Genomic DNA, 19,246 nt, shown 5'->3' on the forward strand with positions numbered 1-19,246 from the left:
GAAAGGAATAATTTTTGTGTCAATGCCACTGAACCACACTGGCCAGGCTCATTTTCAAAATTTAAAAGAATCTACAGAGGTCTTCTGACTGAAACAGGCCCCATTCAAAAGCACTCTTACAATTCTTTCCCTCAGCCATTTCATCTTTGTAAGCTGCACGTGTATTATTTTGGAACAAAGGAAGGCAAAGTGGTAGCAGGCTAAAGAAGGAGAAGCAAAGGTCCCACAAAGCTAAGCATTGCCACAGAAATAGCTTCGTTTGGTTCTGCATCACCAGGTGCGGTAGGTAGAAAAGCAAAGCCGGAGGATATCCCCCCACTTCGAGTACTCCAGCTGACTTTATTTTTGTGATTTTATGAATGTTCCTTGGAAGTTAACAAAGCTAACTTAAGAGGAATGGAAGAAGGCCAGCTGGAACCTCAAATCTTTCTCCAAAAACTCGGCACCCTTAAGTGACAAAGTCAGGGACAGGCAGACCACCCACTATTGTATAAGAAGAAGAAAGAGCCAAAGAAACAGGCATAGAAATCATCCCAAAAATCATAGAGCCACTCTCCATTCTAGATGTACTAAGGATCTCCACAGCTCTGGGGGGGCCACAGATAAGCTCTCCATTCTAACCTATGTCATGCCAGTTCAATATGAAAGAAGACAAAGCACCAGCATGCTGATGATTGGTGGAGAAAGAGACGGCTGCCCCCGGGTTGGGAATGATGGGGCAGTCTCTGGGAGTCAGGTGCTGAGGCGATCAGGCCTGCTGAAGGTTGTCCTGCACAGAGTGGCCAGCGGGGAGCCATGGCCATGCTCATCCTGCCCCTACCTCTGCCCTTGGTGGTGGGTGTTTTGGAGGATGAGTTTAGTATGTTAAGATCACCAGAGTCTGTTGTTTTCTGCAGTGGAAATTGGCCTGCACCAGGAGAACGAATCCCAGATGTGGCTGCATGAACCATGGGCTTCTCTGAGGAAGGAGACCTTTCTTGGCTGGGACTTGCTGTGGGTAACCTATTCCATCACCCCCAGGCCACTGTTATGGTGATGGTGTCATTTCTTACCCTTTGGAGAATGCAGTTCCTTTTAGTCTTGACAGTGTTGCAAATTCCATTCATTCCTTATTTTCTCAAAAAACTCCTATATTTTTGCAGTTGGCTCCCACTGAGGAAAGAGTGTATATGGTGGGGAGGGCAAACTCAGTTTTTAAAGATCTTTCAGTAACGTTAGAACAGCCCTGCAATCGCCTGTTTTCAAGTAAACTCTGTTCTTAATTCACTTCCCCTCAGTTCTCTGAGTAGTAACAATGAACTTGATCTACTCTTTTTTTCTGAACCACAGTTCTGCATGATACTTCAAGTTTGTTGTCTTGACATAAGCATCTAGCCAAGGATCCTTCTCCTGATTTACATTCACTGGAGCTGGCAGGTTTGGATGAAATTGGGAAGCATTACGGAGAAGATTCTGAGCAATTCAGAGATGCTTCTAAGGTCTTTGTTGGTGCTCTGCAAGTTTGCAGGTGGCATGTATGGTCTTTATGATGGGAATGCACTGGTAGAGCTAGTGACTGTCATCAGATGACACATCACTTGTGAGGAAGACAAGGACTATCCTTGGAACAAAACAAAAGAAGAACCCACTAAGCCCTATAACCTTGCATATAAGTATAATTTTGAATATCCAGTGGTTTTCAACATGGTGCTTTGGATAACGATCTCCTTGGCCTTGGCTGTGATTATCACCTCTTACAATGTTTGGAACATGGATCCTGAATGTGATAGCATCATTTATAGGATGACATACCAGAAGATTCTAGTGGACTGAACTTTCCTTATGCCAAAATTAGAAAAGGGCTTTGAAAATTGGCTGTTTTGTGAAAATAAATTGTTTAATGTAGTTTAAAGGAGACAGTATACTTTAAATTAAAAAAAAGAATCTACAGAAATGAATATATACTTTTCGTCAATGTCTGTTTGAAAATGGTGACCATTTTGGTCCAAGCATTGCTCATAATACAAAGCAATGGAATCATAAACATCAACAATCATTTCGTCTGTATTTGTGTGTTCTCAACTCATCGACTATTGCCAGTTTGTACCATAAGCTTTATCTTTTATGTATCCCCATTAAAAAAAGTCTAGCCCAGCAGGTGTGGCTCAGTGGTTGAGCACTGACCTATGAACCAGGAGGTCATGATTCGATTCCCGGTCAGGGCACATGCTTGGGGTGTAGGCTCGATCCCTAGTGTGGGGCATTCAGGAGCCAGCCAATCAATGATTCTCTCTCATCACTGATGTTTCTATCTCTCTGTCCCTCTCTCTTCCTCTCTGATATCAATAAAAATATTTTTTTAAAAGTCTAGTGGCACTTTAAGATAAATTTTCTTTGTTCAAAGCTTAGTATGGTTTTGCCCATTATTTCAAATCACTTAAACCAGAAAAAGAGTGAAAATTAGGTGAATTATTAGCTGTTAAAGTGCACATACTTTTTGTGTGTGATATTCTATATAACTCAACAGAGCTTTGAGATTGGATGGATTAAAAATCCAAAGTTTAAAAATTATTATTTTCATCACTCCATTAGTTATCTACTTGCCTAGTTCTCACCCTGACTAAGGCATTCATCCTAGCCATGATCTGACAGAACCAGGCCTTGGAGGATTATTATTTCCCTCTTACCTCTTTTTAAAAAATTATTATTATTATTATTATTATTATTATTATTATTATTATTATATTGATTTCAGAGAGGAAGGGAGTGGGAGAGAGAGACAGAAATACCAATGATGAAAGAGAATCATTGATTGGCTGCCTCCTGCATGCCCTCTACTTGGGATCGAGCCCACAAACTGGGCATGTGCTCTTGACAGGAATTGAACCAGGGACCCTTCAATCAGCAGTCCAATGCTCTATCCACTGAGCCAAACCAGCTAGGGCTTCCCTCTTACCTCTTAATCAAACCATAGCAAAAGGCAATCCATGGGAATCAGGAGAACAATTGAGTATTTGTAGCTAAGATAACAAAGCTACACTGTATTGGGAAACTGATGCCTATTTTTGTTTGCTTTGTACCATTCAGCTCAACCAATACACCAAGACCTTCTACTGGTTTCTTTAATTCTTACTGAGTAGTTTTCACCACTGAATAAGTTCTCAATAATTTCACAATGACTTCCTAGATGAGAGTTTCCAGGAAGACACTAGATCATAAAAGCAACAATTACCATATTTCCAAATTTAATCAGTATGCTTATTGGGTCCCTATTGTGTGCCATGTGCAGTCCGCTAGATCCTACAATGGCAAAAAAAATCCCAAACACAGACAATGCAGCCTTTCTCATATAACTTAGTCTGATGGAGAAGGTGAAGTGGACCGTGGACGAGTAAAATAAACATCTTAAATCATGAGAGATCCTGGAAGTACTAGGAAGGAAATAAAGAAGGTGATGAAGGAAGGTAAGAGGAACTCGTTTAGACAGAGGTGATCATGGATGGACATTCTGAGGAAAAAACATTTAAGCAAACAGAAACCTAAAGATGAAAAAGGATGAGTCATGCAGAGAGCCAAAAGAGGTGCTGTAGACCAGAAAGAGGGCACAGCAAGAGGGCACAAAGGTTCTGAGGTGTCAAAGAGCTTGGTGTGTTCTTGGAACTGAGAGTAGATTGGTATAACCAGAGCACAAAGAGAAAATTTCTCCAACCATAAAACAAGCCTAGCCCTAACCGGTTTGGCTTAGTGGATAGAGCGTCGACCTGCGGACTCAAGGGTCCCAGGTTCGATTCCGGCCAAGGGCATGTACCTTGGTTGTGGGCACATTTCCAGTAGGGGGCATGCAGGAGGCAGCTGATCGATGTTTCTCTCTCATCGATGTTTCTGACTCTCTATCCCTCTCCTTTCCTCTCTGTAAAAAAATCAATAAAATATATTTAAAAAAAAAAAAAAACAGGCCTAGAGATGTATGTTTACATTTTCCCTATGTTCCACACAGGCAAAACCAACAAACAATTTTTAAAAAATAAACAACAAAAAAACACACCCTAAATTTTACAAGCCTATAAATATCTCTGGGAGAAGAAATTGGCCTTAGAATTAGTGTTTGGTTTTTTTCTCATTTACCTTTCCCTAGAATATTATGGGACTGTTTCTTTGATTTCTAGGAGCTTATTCATTAAGTCAGTATTTCTCCAGCATGGTAATGAAGCAACGCTTTAAAGGAAAAAATATTATATATCATCAATGTTGACTTAAATCCTCTTAATTATAATGATTCTTTAAGATGAAGTATAAATGCTTTATGCCCATAGCTCTCATGCAAATCTAAAACTAAGTCAAGTTCACAAATGAAATGCAAACTAAGCTACAAAATCAAAAAAGTGAAAATTATCAACATTGATTTAGAGTAATGGGATGAGAAGCCATTATTTGCTGCCACTGGATTGCCTATGTTTGGTTCACTAGTAGAATATGCATTGATGTGTTTCATTTCACCTGTTGCAAACTAGGACCATCATTTTGACCATTATTATTATCATCCTCATTGCTTCTCTTTATTTAAAAAAATAAGCTTTCTTTTTAACAATGGATCCATTATCTTGAAAAGCCAATTAGCACACTCCAAAATACAATATTGAAATTTAAAAAAACCTATTTAACAAAAAAATGCTTTGTTTTTCACTACCACATTTACTGCCATGTAACTATTGCTAATTTGTGTACACAAAGACAAGATTTTCACGGCATAGCCACTGGTTTTGTGAATATGAACTGATGACCAGCTCTGGGGTCTTTATGGTTTCACATGCCAATGATATGGGCCACTCCATTCTCCCACTACCTTCCTCTACAGAATGACTGCAAAACCCTAGAGTGTACGTTGCAATGTAATTTGGCTTTACTTGGTACTAATATGACCATAAATTCAAACCAAGTGCTCCTATGAAATTGTATGGATTACTTCAATTAAAGAAGGTAGCCCGGGAGTTTCAGAATGTGTTAGGATTACTTTAAGCTTATCATAAATATGAAAATCCAAAAAATGTTTAATTCCTATAGATTTAGGGGACTCAGGAAATAAGTCAGAAGACTCCACGTTGAGAAATGGTGCACACATTAGTAATGGGGTCGAATGGAAGGATGGGTCCTCTGCACTGCTTTACACATTGGGAATAATCAGCCCAATGTGAATATAGCCAGACACACGTGTGCCACACAGACACAGCATGGGACATCGATCCAGTTTAGAAAGATTGTGAATAAGGAAGCAAAGAATGCAGTTTCTTTATTAACTATCTCAGACATATCCAACAGAATAACATAGTCCCCCCTAAGTTACTTTTTTTAGAAAAAGGCAGACCCTAGCTGGCTTGGCTCAGTGGATACAGTGTCAGCCTGCAGACCGAAGGATCCCGGTTCGATTCTGGTCAAGGCATGTACTTTGGTTGTAGGCTCCTCCCTGGCTCCAGCCCTAGTCGGGGCTCGTGCAGGAGGCAACCAATGGGTGTGTTTCTTTCGCATCAATATTTCTCTCTATCTTTCTCTCTCTCATCCACTCTCTGTAAACATCAATGGAAAAATATCCTCAGATGAGGATTTAAAAAAAAGGCAGGAAGGCAATTTGTTTCCAATTAAACAATATTAGTTTTACCAATCTAAACAATAATGCCCAAAGAGAAATTTCCTGTCCAATTTCAGTAGACCCAATCTCTCCCCGATGTCCAAACTTGAATACCTATACTCATCAATACTTAGAGTATCAGTGATGGTGTCCAAAGGTGGCTACCCACAGCTCCTTCCCTCCCTGTATATGCATCTGCTCCTTGCACCAAGAGGTGAAGTCCTCCTCCCCTTCCCGTGGAGACCCTGGCCTTAGTGGATTGCTTGCCCAGTAAGATACAGCAGGAGTAACATTTGGGCACTCATAGAGCTAGGTCATAGAATCCTCATCCTATTTCCATCACCCACACTTGCCATTGACCTTTTTGTTTACTGTCTATTTTCCCCACTTCAATGGAACCCCATGAAGACAAGGATTCTGTCTGTTTGGTTTACTGATATATTTATCACCAGTGCCTACAATCATGCCAAGCACCTAGTAAGCCCTCAATAAAAAAATTGTTAGATAAAGCAATGGTCCCTGGATCTGTTTCAGCAATGCCAATAAATATTGAGATCCATCTGCTCTCCTGACATTTAAGCTAATGTTTCCCATACTTCCTTTTGCCCTAAACATCAAGACACATGACTTTCCCAGGCTGAAATGAGGTGGAAAGGAGGATATGTCATCCCATGGATCCTCCCAAGTTATATTTGGCCTCAGTGACAATTGGGTAATAGATGCTCTCAGTATGTAACCCCAAATCCTTCTCCCAATCCTAACTTCTTGGAGCTCAGGTTCAGGCTAGATTGTGCAGCAGCCCATGCAAGTCCAGATGGCTGACCCTGGTCTATCTAGTTAATGTTGGTAGACCCCCTACTCTGTCCAGGCCCTGTAAATTCAGGAATAAGACAGACTGGGCTCCATCTACTCAAAGCTGGCATTTTAAAGGATGCCGACAGATAAGGTCACTGGGAGTAATGGCCAAAGGTGCCCAGGAGGCTGTCTAGAACCACAGCTTCTGGGTGTGACATGGAGCACACAGCTCTCCCAGTTCAGTCTAGACTGGACTCTGTGAGGTACCCAGAGCTCCCCTGGACCCTCCAAGGTCCTTCAGCCTTTCATCAACCTGAGTCTAGCCAGATTACCTGCCATAACCGCCCTCTGTGGATACTGTGCCCTCACATTTCCATGGTACTCCGAGGAATGGTGACAGCCAGCATCGGTTGGTGTCAACCAGGAACCCTGCACTATGCTTCATTCTCACAATCAACTTGGGAGGTGGGGACATCATCCTCATTTTATAGCTAAAACACCAGAAGCTCACTAATTTGGCACACAACTAATACAGAGTAGACAGAACCTGCGTCTGCCTGACTCAGAAACTTAGGCCTTTTCCTTAATGCCACATTCCTGCCTATTAAAAATTACAGTAAAATGCCCTGGTGTCAGCACTACTAAAAGTTCATGCCTATTATCTCCTCTTGTCATTATAGATTCTTCTGAGTCAGCAAAGTTAAGTGTAGAAGTTTTCTCTTCTATTCCCCTGTTATAGAAGAGAAAATCCAGTCCAATTAGACAACAGAATGGCAGTCATTTAAAACTACCAGGCAGGACTGTGTATTCAAAAGTATTTCCCGCATCAATAGCCATTGTACCCAACATTCTACCATAAAAGATTTATTTCTTTGGCTAATGATCTGTTTAGATCTCCAGTTGCTTCTTAAAATGTGACTATTCTTTTTTTTTTTATCTCACCTTAGGACATGCTTAGAGAGAGAGACACACACAATTGGTTGCTTTCTGTACCTCAGCTGGGCAAAATGTGAGTACTCTTTCTCTTTTTATTAATTTATTTGACTTTTAGAGAGAGGAAGGGAGAGACATAAAGAGAAACATCATCAGTTGCTTCCCGCACATGCCCTGACCAGGGATCAAACCTGTAATCCAGGTATGTCCCCTGACTGGGAATTGAATCAGCCACCTTCTGGTGTATGGGACAATGCTCCAACCAACTGAGCCACACCAGCCAGAGCAAAGTGTGTGTGTGTGTGTGTGTGTGTGTGTGTGTGTGTGTGTATGTATATATATATATATATATATATATATATATATATATATATATTTGTTTATTTATTTATTTCAGAGAAGAAGGGAGAGGGAGAGAGAGATAGAAACATCAATGATGAGAGAGAATCATTGATTGGCTGCCTTCTGCACACCCCCTAGTGGGGATTGAGCCCACAGCCTGTGCATGTGCCCTGATGGGAATCGAACCCAGGACCCTTCAGTCAGCAGGCCAACACTCTATCCACTGAGCCAAACCAGCCAGGGCAAAATGTGAGTACTCTTAAGGGGGTTTACATCCCAAGAAATTAGCAGGTACCATTTTATCAGGGTGTGTCTGAGAGTTGGCAGAGAAGGTTATCACTTTCAAAGTAAGCAGTATGGGGAGAGTTCTAGAGAGGGCAGTGGTCATATGATTACATTAGCAAGTGAGTCAGCCAGACCCAGAACTCCTGGTCCCCTGACTCTAGAGCGTTGGTCTCTACATGACTCAGCCACTGCCTTGGGCTCACTCCAGTCTAAGCCCATCATCTTGGCACCCCTGGGGAATTCACATGGTGCCTGAGGATATGCAGCAAACCAGGATAGACCCAAAGGAAGAGCTAGAGAACTCTCAAACTCCATCCAGGGCAAGCATTCATGTTCCCTTGGACTTGGTTTCCTTACTCTGTAAATGCTTGGACTTTAAGATTACTGACATAGAATCATTTGCAATAAACACAGAAACCACCAACAGAGCCTACATAAGTCTCCCAGCTCGAAGTCAGAGCACCACAGGGAAGTGCTCCAAATCCTGGGACACACACATGTGGCTTGGGGCTCCTTTCTCGGCAGTGGTCTCTAAATGACACAAAGTGCCACATAACCAGGACTGCTTTGCCCAGGTACCGCCAGAGCCCTGGAAAACCCTGTGTCAGAGTCAAACCACTGTGGCTGGTCAGGCCTTTCAAAGCGTTTCAAAGCCAACACGATGAAGGCAAATACAAATGTTTGCAGCAACTGGGACTCTCAGAAGAGCAGGACACATGACTACATATATGCAGGCCGTTTCCCTTCACTATTAGGCATGGCTTGTTTTGGCTCTGCTTTGTTTTTGTTTTCCAATCCTATTAACTCCAGATAGCAGTCACACTGAAGGGAAGAGCACTATAACAATAAACATCCCTTTTCAATCATGAATTATTATGAACGTTTTCCCTACATATATTTTCTCTAGAATTCCTAAATTCCTATGGAACATGTTCCTAATATGATTTTCAATTGGTAGGATCTTCTGTGAAGATTCACAAATGTGGGTCACCAGCTCAGACAAGAAAGTGGATGGACTTCCCTACAACCGTTGAAGGCCTCTCTATACTTCTTATAAGTGTCAGCTAATCAACCACTCTAAACTCTAATCTGTCCTTTCCTTTTTCAAAGAGTAAGAATCATTCAAGTGTCTCAGGGACAAATTGTAAATAACAGTATCTAACATACAGTGAATGCTCTGTGTTTTACATGCTTTACATGCACTATCTCATTAATTCTCACAACAACCTCTACCATTGTCATCATCATTGAAACCGAGGGTCCCTATGACTTTGATTACATTTAGCTTTAAATCCTAGTTCTAGAAATCTCCTCTCTCTCTCTCTCTCTCTCTCTCTCTCTCTCTCTCTTTCTCCCTATCCCCTCCCCCCCGCCCCCCCCCCCCCCGCCGCCATCAGAGACCTGACCTTTCCCCCTAGATAATCAGCAACCCCTAAGGCAGCAGAAGACAGCAGCCTGGACCTGACTAATGGTCACACAGTCCGGACCTCTGGCAGGCTAATGATAATATCTTGACCTAAGTCATGTTTCGGCTCCTGAGCCCTAAGTGGAACAACCCCCTGGCTACTTTCCAGGGGACTGGACAGGTGGGTGCCAGAGCAGACCTCAGAACCGTCCTCAAGTCCTGAAGAAATGATTGATTACCTTCACCTCACCTCTGACCAATCAGTTCCCAGCATGACCCCAAACCCCCTAACCCACAGTGTCTTGTGATTTTGCCCTATAGAATCTGTAACCTATACACCATTGGAGAGTCCAGGCTTTTGAATATTAGCTTCCTGTTCTCTTGAGTTGTGCCATTTATTATAAAATAGCCAATGTTTCTCCACTGCAATTCTCGGTGTTTAGTGTTTGACTCTATTAGCACCAGGTGGACAGACTCTTTTTGTTTCATAACATCATCTTGATTTTACAAAGTAGGACATAAAGACACAGCATATGCGTTTTAGTAACTAGACCAAAGTCACACAGCAGGTAACCAACTGGTAGAATTGGTATTCAAACCAGGATCCACCTGACTGCAGTCAGGAAGCATAACCCCTGTACACTTCAAACTCGCTTCAGAGGTTGACACCACCATGGGCACAGTGTCCAATAGCAAGTAGGGGCAGTCCCACTCTCAGCTATCTAACATACCAAAAAGTTAGTAAGGACACTCAACTGTGGAACCTCCCTTTACCCTTTGTCTCCTACCCTTCACACTTCTGCAAAGGATACCTCCATTCCTTCTGCCAGAGGACACCCACCTTTTCTTCATGCCCCTCCCTCCCCCATGCCCTGCTCTCTAACCCTAGCCCACAGGATGCCCTCTAGGGGCCATTGAGGGAACTGTTAACGTGCAGGTCCCCTCCTGGGATCTACCTTCCAAGAGACTTGCACTGTCTCCAGCCTGTAGTTCCCTTACATTAAGGCAGCAGTTCTCAAACTGTGGGTCGCGACCCCTTTGGCAGCGGAACGACCCTTTCACAGGGGTCGCCTAAGACCATCCTGCATATCAGATATTTACATTACGATTCATAATAGTAGCAACATTACAGTCATGAAGTAGCAACGAAAATAATTTTATGGTTGGGTCACAACATGAGGAACTGTATTTAAAGGGCCAGAAAGTTGAGAACCACTGCATTAAGGCATCCATTGGCCAACCTGCAATCTGCCTCCAACAGAATGGTCTTCCACAGGAAACAATGTTAGTTTCAAACAGCCAAGTTGAGCCTTTCCCACTCAAACTGCCTGTTGAAGATCATGTGGTAGTGAAAATTCCTGTCTTTCCAAATTTAACAGTGAAAACTGCGGATATGCCAAGACCAGGCTCAGTCAAAGTTTCCTATTTCACTTTTTACTGTACTTGTGTAAACAGATCATCAGTGCCTAGTTTCCTAATGCCAGGAATTATTAGTCATTTTGATGTCGAGTGGCACATTTTGTGAAATCCTCTCCAATGCCAAACCGCACAGCATCTGCGTTATCTGTCCTCTATTTCCTGCTAGCCTACCTTTTTGAAATACCCGGTACTTACTTTCTACTTCTGCTCTGTATTGGCAGTGTCTTCATTCTTCACACTTTTCTCCTCCTTATATTCTTCTAGGCCAGTGGTTCTCAACCTTCCTAATGCCTCGACCCTTTAATACAGTTCCTCATGTTGTGGTGACCCCCAATTTCATTGTTACAAATTGAAGATAATTAAAGCATAGTGATTAATCACAAAAACAATATGTAATTATATATGTGTTTTCCAATGGTCTTAGGCGACCCCTGTGAAAGGGTGGTTCGACCCCCAAAGGGTCGCGACCCACAGGTTGAGAACCGCTGTTCTAGGCTAATCTTTGAAATATCAGTGTTGGCCCATTGAAATGAAAATTTTAAAAAAGGACAAAGAGACATTAAATGTAATTTCTTTCAAGTTGTAAAAGTAATACACATTACTTATAAAAATTACATTCTACAATAAAATTAGCTTTTGGCCTCTGATCAAATAAATTAATCTGAAAAGAAAGCATGCTATGCTCCTTTAGAAAATCCTCTCGGACTGTCTGGCGTGCAGAAGAATGTTTGTGGGAAGCAGCTGGGATATCTCCCACACTCCACAACTCAGCTGCACAATCAGGCCAAGAGCAGGCAGGTATGGTCCCTCAAAGCTCTCTCCCATCATGGCTGGCGCTCTTCACGACACTCTGTGCACAAAATGAGCCCATGGGCTCCTTGACCTTGCGCCTCTCTTGTTCCCAGATTCAGAGCCAGCTCCTTCCTAACTGCTGATCGGCAGACCTTCAGTATTATGTGAATAAGACAAGCCCCAGCAAGTGTGCATAAGACTGAGAGATGTGTCTGTAAGAGATTTGCTTTAAAAAACAAAACACACACAAAAAAAAACCTAATAAGGCAGCCAAATAAGCAAATGCCCCCAGGGAGATCGACTTACTCTGTAGTTACTTTAAAAAGGAAACTTGCATGCAAATTGCTCAAGACGTCTTTCTCCAAGCCCCCTTGGTGTGGCTTGGCTTCCCACTACCTTCTTCCCATCAGAGGACAAAGGCTGGAAGAGAAAGAAACCTCCCTGACTGTAAGTGATTCCCCAGGTCCCTGACCTCTACCACCTGTCACCAGGCCCACTGACGCGTCTGCACTGCCACCTTGGCAGGGCTCCACACAGCTCCTGTCCCACATTTCCTAACAGGCGCAAACTGCATTTGTAAGACCGCACGGGGAGCTGGGGGCGGGGCTGTGTGTGGCGTGCATGTGCCATTTTTCCATTCAATACCGCTTCCTGGGCCAGGGAGCCTGAAACAACATAGAGCGAGGCTCCGGCCTTCCAGAGGAATGCCGTGGGAGCTGTGGCCGCTTTTCCTGGAACATGATGTTGTCAGAAGATCTCCCAGACATTCTCTCCCAGGAGACCTGGCACGCTGGTTAGAAAAAATTCGAGCACGCAAGACAGATCAAGTCCCGGCACTTGCATCGGGATAGGAGCATTTGACGTCATTTGAGACTCTATCCTATCGCCTGCCTCTCTTTCTCCTTTCTTCTTCTTCACTCTCCTTCTCTTAAAATCTGCCCCCTCCCTTTTCATAGTCACCGAACTTCCACCAACATACGAAACTAGGTACTGCGAGAAACACAAAAATGTTTGCCTTGCAGCATGGATCCAGCCACTGCCCTCTCTCGAATCAACCCATCTCATCTTATTCACTATTTCCTCAACAGTCCCGCGTTGAGCACATGGTTCTTAGTGATGGCAGGTATAACATGCAGTCTCGGGGGGGGGGGGGGGGGGGGGCAGTAAGCAGATACTTGGGAAGCTAATGAGAACCTGGAAAAAATACCTGCTAAAAATTGTCCGTGCTGGAAACAGTAAGGCATTTCCTCAGAAAATTAAAAATGGAACTCCCATTTGACCCAGTGATCCCACTTCTAGGAATATATCCCAAGAAAACAGAAACACCAATAAGGAAGGATATATGCACCCCTATGTTCATAGCACAAAGGAATTCTACCATTTGCAACAGCATGGATGGAATTGTAGAGCATTATGCTAAGTTAAATAAACCAGTCAGAGAAAGCTAAATATCACATTATCAAAGAGACTATCCAACCTATGAGGGAAGGCGAGGGGTGAGGGGGTAAGAGATCAACCAAAGGACTTGTGTGCATGCATATGAGTATAACCAATAGACAGAGACAGTAGGGGGGTGAGGGGATGTGCTGGGGGGTAGGGCCGGGGGGGGGGGGGGGAGAGGTCAATGGGGGAAAAAGGACACTTATGTAATACTTTAAACAATAAAGAATTTTTAAAAAAAATTGTCCGTGCAAAGTGCTAAAATCATTGCATCCAGTTTTACCGGATCATAAAGTGCTTTCACGGGATTAGTGCATTCTATAATGCAGTCATCACAGAAACCCCAGGAGGTAGGCAGGTGAGCAATGCTGCTAGTTTTTTGGTCTATCTGTCCCTCCTGGACTGGGAACTCCCTGGGGGAGGCACCTGTTCTAGAGTCAGAGAATCTCATAGTTTAAGGAAGTATAGAAGAAAGATCTCTAGCCTAGCGCCTTCCTTACACAAACAAGGAAACTGAGGTAGGAAGCCAGCAGGAAGTGGCGAGGAAAGTGGGAAATTATCTGGCCACCTGGGTTCCTGTCCCAGCTCTTAGCCAGATGTGAGGCAAATGACTCTGCATATGAGCTCTGATGCCTCAATGTCCTCCTCTGTAAAATGGAGCCAACACTATTTTCTCTGCTCATCTTATTGGACTGTTATTTAATAAAGTAATGAATGTGAAAATACTTTGGAAAACATTAAACACTATTACAGATATGACAGCTTTGTCCCCATCTTTCCTAAAGCCTGTGGAACGCTTATCATATTCATTTAAAATGTGACTGCCTGGGGACCAGAGTGTGAGCTCTTTAGAGGCAGGGGACAACTTGAATTGACATGTGTATCACCAGCATGTAGTACCAGTAGTACAACCCCTGCTAGAATGTTGCCTTAAACAGATTGGCTAGACAGTGATTACCGAATAGGTAGATAAAACATAATACATTTGCCCAAGGGCAGTTCTGAATGTCTCCAAAGCTTTTTCAGAGATAACTTGTGGACATGCCCTCTGAGGAATGTCACTTCTACCTCTAATTCACGTCCTATGACAGGACTACCTGGTCTCCCTGTCGTCCCCACTGCAGCAGAAAGATCCCTCATGTTTCCTGGGGTAGCACTGGGGAGGGGGAGAGTGAGGGCTTGCTACTCTGAGACCTAACTCTCGAGAGGGCATTTCCATTTGTCTTGTGTGAACCCATTCCAATCATGTTGAGGGTTGGCCAGAGACTCCAGGCTGGTTTCCTGTAGGCAATTCTGCTGGGATGCATGGCAGTCATGGGACTGGAGCAAGGGGTCTCCAAGGTGCAGCAGAGCCACTGGGACCATCTCTGCTCTAGATTCTCTTTTGGGAACACATCCTTGCTCACATCCAGATGCAGATTCTGCCAGCAATTCCAGCTGCTCCTATGAGATATTCCCTGGAAACAATGTGCTTATTTGATTAGTTCAGGTTGTTTGTCTGTGAAGCACCTGCTCTACCCTGGGTTTGAATTACTGATGTAGAAGTGTCTTCAGAGATGAGACCATGAGACTGGATGCCTCCGGGAGGGTGTGTGAGTAGGCTGGAGTATTGGAGGACACTCACAGTTGGCCAGTGTGGGGAGGAAGAGGAACTAGAAGAAGGGAGAGACAGAAAGTAAGTGAGAGGGAGAAAGAGAGAGAATGAGGAAACTGTGTCATATCCAGTGGCGTCATCAAAAGAAACTCTGATGAAAGACCATTAGATGTGGCAATAAAGAGGTCATCAGTAAGATGTGAGAGAAAAGGTTCATCTGTGTAGTGAGTCAAAGAAGAAAGCTAGGGGGGACACTGCTGCCCAGAGAGGTGGCACAGAGGTGGCAGTTTGCATATTTAAGAATGTGGACAGGAAAGTCTTGTCAACCTGCAATGATAAGAGGCAATGGGATCAAATGAAGATCTTTTCAATTTGGGCAAATGTCAGCATACCTGATGAAGGGAGGGAAAGAATCAGAAGATAGGGTGTGGAATTATATATATATCTCCCCAGTTCCTGGCACAGAGCTCCTGAAATCCTTGCAATTTCCTAAATGATGAGAATACTAGGACCATCTCTTATTCTAACGTTTGGTCTTTGCCTAGGTCCTGACACAGAATTCCAAAATCCCTTGTAATTTCCAAAATCCCTTGGAATGTCTTTTGTCCTAATGGGGTGATCCTTGGTGGGCTGCTGGATAGCTTCAGGATGGGAACTGGTCACCAGAAAGAGCAAGCCATGATTAGAAGCCTGGAGCTTTCCACCCCATCCCCATCCTCCAGAATGGGGAGAGGGACCGGAGACTGAGTTAATGATGGATCATGCCTATGTCACAAAGCTCCATAAAAATCCCCAAAGTACTGGATTCAGAGAGCTTCCTGGCTTGTGAATACACGGAAGGGCTGAGAGAATGGTGTGACCTTCCAGTGGGTCAGAAATAGTGGTGACAACCTGAGACTTATAATTGATGCCAGAAGTGGGGGCAGTCTTGTGGGATTGAGCCCTTAACTTGTGGGATCTGAGGCTAACTCCGGGTAGACAGTGTCAGGATTGAATTGAATTATAGGAAACCCAGATGGTGTTGCAGAGAATTTCCTGGTGTGCGGAAGAACCACACACCTGATGTCTGAAGAATTATGAGGTTAAAAGAAATTATTATGGTTAAAGGAAAACACAGGAGTGGTTTTCCTAGACAGAAAGGTTCCAAAGGAGAGAATGACTTGGCGGGGGGGGGGGGGGGGGGGCATATCAGAATTTATAGGAATGAATGGGATTCATATGTCTGAGGTCAGAAACCTCTTCCTCTTAGACTAAAGAATGAGATGAGGGTGCAGTTAGAGGGCCAATGAAGCTATATTCTCAAAAGACAACTCTGTAGAAGACCACAGAAAAAATTGTTAGTTAAGCAAAGCTAAGGGAAGAATATTTACAAAGTGTGGGGATCTGGGTTCACATGGTGTAAGGTAGGTCTTTTAAAGGGAGATCTGATTGGGACTAAGAAAGATTCATGACATGATGATAGTTTAGTACAGATGGACCTAGCAAGGTGAAGGTCAACTCTCAGATAAGTAAACAGTTGTTTGACAAGGGAACTATTTGCCAGGGCAAATAAGCTATTGTTTGCCCAAATGAGCAAACTATTTGCCCAGGTAGAAGTAAATAGGATAGTTATTTGTTGGCTTAAAGCCTTTTCTTCCTAGACAATAATTTCCTGGAAAGAATAGCTGTCATGACAGAGATGGTCTTAGACTCACTCATGATGTTTAAGCTCTGTTGATATATGTAGACTTGATGCTCGACATTGAGGGTCTCCTTAAAAGTGAGCATGAACCAGAAACACTGCAGCAGTGGTTCCAAACTTTGCTGAACATTGGAATCACCTGAACATCGTTTTGTTTTTTTTAAAAAATACTGATATCTGGTCCTAACTGGTTTGGCTCAGTGGATAGAGCGTCGACCTTTGGACTGAAAGGTCCCAGGTTTGATTCCAGTCAAGGGCATGTACCTTGTTTGCAGGCACATCCCCAGGGGGAGGTGTGCAGGAGGCAGCTGAGCGATGTTTCTCTCTCATTGATGTTTCTAACTCTCTCTCTTTCTCCCTTCGTCTCTGTAAAAAATCAATAAAATATATTTTAAAAATACTGATATCTGGTTCCTATCCCCAAATATTCTGTTTTAATTGGTAGGGAGTACAATGTAGGCATCAGGACTTTTAAATGCCCCCCCTCCAGTGATTGTCAAGTTTGAGAACCACTTCACTAGAGTAAAAGGAGAAAGCAGGGATGAAATCACTATTCGGGTGATGCCTTAGGGATATCAGAAAAGAAAAATAAAAGATGGATAAGCCATAGCATATTACAGGTTGGAATCAGACAGCAGGACCTCAGAATAGTCCTAGTCTGTAGCTTCCACCAATGCAAGGCAGAAGGGGTGGTGATGGAGAAGTGGCATGGTGGAAGATCTGGGGCTGGGCCTGGGTGTGGCAACCTCAATGGGAGGTTAGGCAGAAGGCACTGAGCAAGTTCTCTGTGGTGATCAGAGTGAGGAGCCTGGACTTGAGCACAGGGAAGAGCAGACAGCTGAGAGATGTCATCAGAGAGGGAGAAGCCTGAGGTGTGGACTTCAGAAGGGGGGGGAGTCCCAAGGGACGTAGAAGAAGGAGCCCCAGGATGTCAGGATGCCGCTTCTCTGCTGTGGAATATAAAGGTGGAGGCCTGGGCATCCTGGAGGGAGAGGAAGAGGCTGTGAGTGCTGGAGGAGGTGAGGTGGCCTGCATGGGGAGAAGAACGTACACCCTAAAGATGTTTGAAGGTGACCAGGAGCAGACTCTGGTATCATTGGTTTGAAAAAGACAGCGTGGAAAAAAAGAAAAAGAAAAAGACAGCGTGGATAGATGATGTGAAGTGCAAAAGATGAAATGGAAAGGAAGACACCAGTGTTTTGACAGCCTCGAAATGGCCTTGGAGAGTGAGGAAATCCTACCCAAGCCCCTCCGCTGCTGAAGAGAAGGAAGGAGAAAGGACTGTCTGGGGAAGAACAGCAGAAGGCTGAGAGCCAGGTTAATCATCAGGCCAAGAGAGGGAGGGAAGGGATAAGCCACTGGTTAAAATCCAGGTGGGCTCGTCTCTGCCAAGCAGCAGCTTCACAGAGCCCAGGTGTACGGGAGGTGGTGGGAAGGACGGGGTGGGAGGCACGTGTGCAGTTAGGAGGAAAACTATGTAACAGAGAATGAGAATGCAGGAGAGAGAGAGAGAGAGAGAGAGAGAGAGAGAGAGAGAGAGAGAGAGAGAGAGAGAGAGAGAGAGAGAGAGAGAGAGAGAGAAACAGCACTGAGCTAACAGCTCTCTTGATTTATATTTCAACATTTAAAAATGTAAAAACCATGGCTACCTCATGGGCTAAACAAGGACAGACAGCAGCACCCGGGCTGCCATTGGCCAGCCTTTGGTTTGTGCAGCAGCTCCTTTTCCATGAACTACACTCAGCATCTCAGCATCAAGCAGTCAAAACTTTGAACTGTCTGTGAGCGTCTATGTTTTACCTTGATTTATTTTGTGCATTTGTTAGCAAGATGTGTCCTAAGGTAATTGCCATGTGCATTCATTTCTATATTACTTGTGGTTGCCTTCGTGTTACAAAGGCAAAGCTGAGACTGAGATAGTGACCAACTTGCCTGCAAAACCTAAACTATTTACTACTGGCCCTCTAAATTGAAATAAAAATTTAACTGGATATCCAGTATTTTTATTTGCTTGATCTAGCAACCGTATTCTGATTTTGTGGAGACTTTGTGGGGAGGGGACATGGAGGAACAGAGCAATCCTTAGAGGCTTTTGGGAAGTCCAGGAAGCTACAGGAGTGGCCCAGGACATGGAGGAAGGTGGGTGGACACAGAATTTATTTTGGAGGTGGAGCCTTACTGACAGATTGCTGTGGGATAGGAAGAAAGGAGAGATGTCAAGGTTACTCCTAGGTTTTCCACACCAGGGTAGATAATTGCAGAGTTTGTTTGTTTATTCTATGAAATCTACAGGTGTATGACTATTGAGTAAATAATGATAAAACAAAATAAGAAGCGGAGTGGTTTAAGGCAAGTGTTCTCTTTGTTACAGAGAACCCTCCATTCCCCCCTCCCCAAATCAATGGAGATAAACACACTTAAAATCAGTTCATTTATTCTGCTTCTTAGTAAGACAACTTTAAAAATTTGACTTAGATTTTTAAAAAGAGGAAACATAAAATGTTATTCAACAACAGCAATAAGTGCTAATATATTTTGGCTCCATCTAATGGACAATTTCCCATTACACAGCAAGGAATATGTGGCAGTGGGGAGTAGAAAGAACCATGGCAGGGTGGGAAAGATGCTGAAAGGAACAAGATAGGAGAATAGAGGAAAGATTCAGTGGGTTGGCTTCTAACCTGCCTAATGGAACATTTTCTTATTCAGTTGGTCAATCTAAGGTCTTTAAGGCACCAGTTTGTATTGGGTCACAAGAGCAGTTTACTAGTCTGAGGGGGGAGGCAAGAATATTTCTAGAGCCTCTGACTAGACACCAATTTATATATGTTTTCTCAATTTTCACAACAACCTGTGGCATATAGGTGGGTTTATTCCTTTCTTACGGAAGTTAATAACTTGCCCAAGAACACAGAGTGAATGGTTACTAGACTTGGATTTGAATGCAGGTTTGTCATT

General features: G+C 43.5%; 1 pseudogene; it reads left to right on the forward strand.

The window, feature by feature from the left end:
• The first annotated feature begins 749 nt into the window (after positions 1-749).
• On the forward strand, positions 750-1,878 carry LOC132211507 (renin receptor-like; annotated as a pseudogene).
• The last annotated feature ends 17,368 nt before the right edge of the window (positions 1,879-19,246 follow it).

This window comes from Myotis daubentonii, chromosome 10, assembly GCF_963259705.1.
Source record: "Myotis daubentonii chromosome 10, mMyoDau2.1, whole genome shotgun sequence".
Classification (NCBI taxonomy): Eukaryota; Metazoa; Chordata; class Mammalia; order Chiroptera; family Vespertilionidae; genus Myotis; species Myotis daubentonii.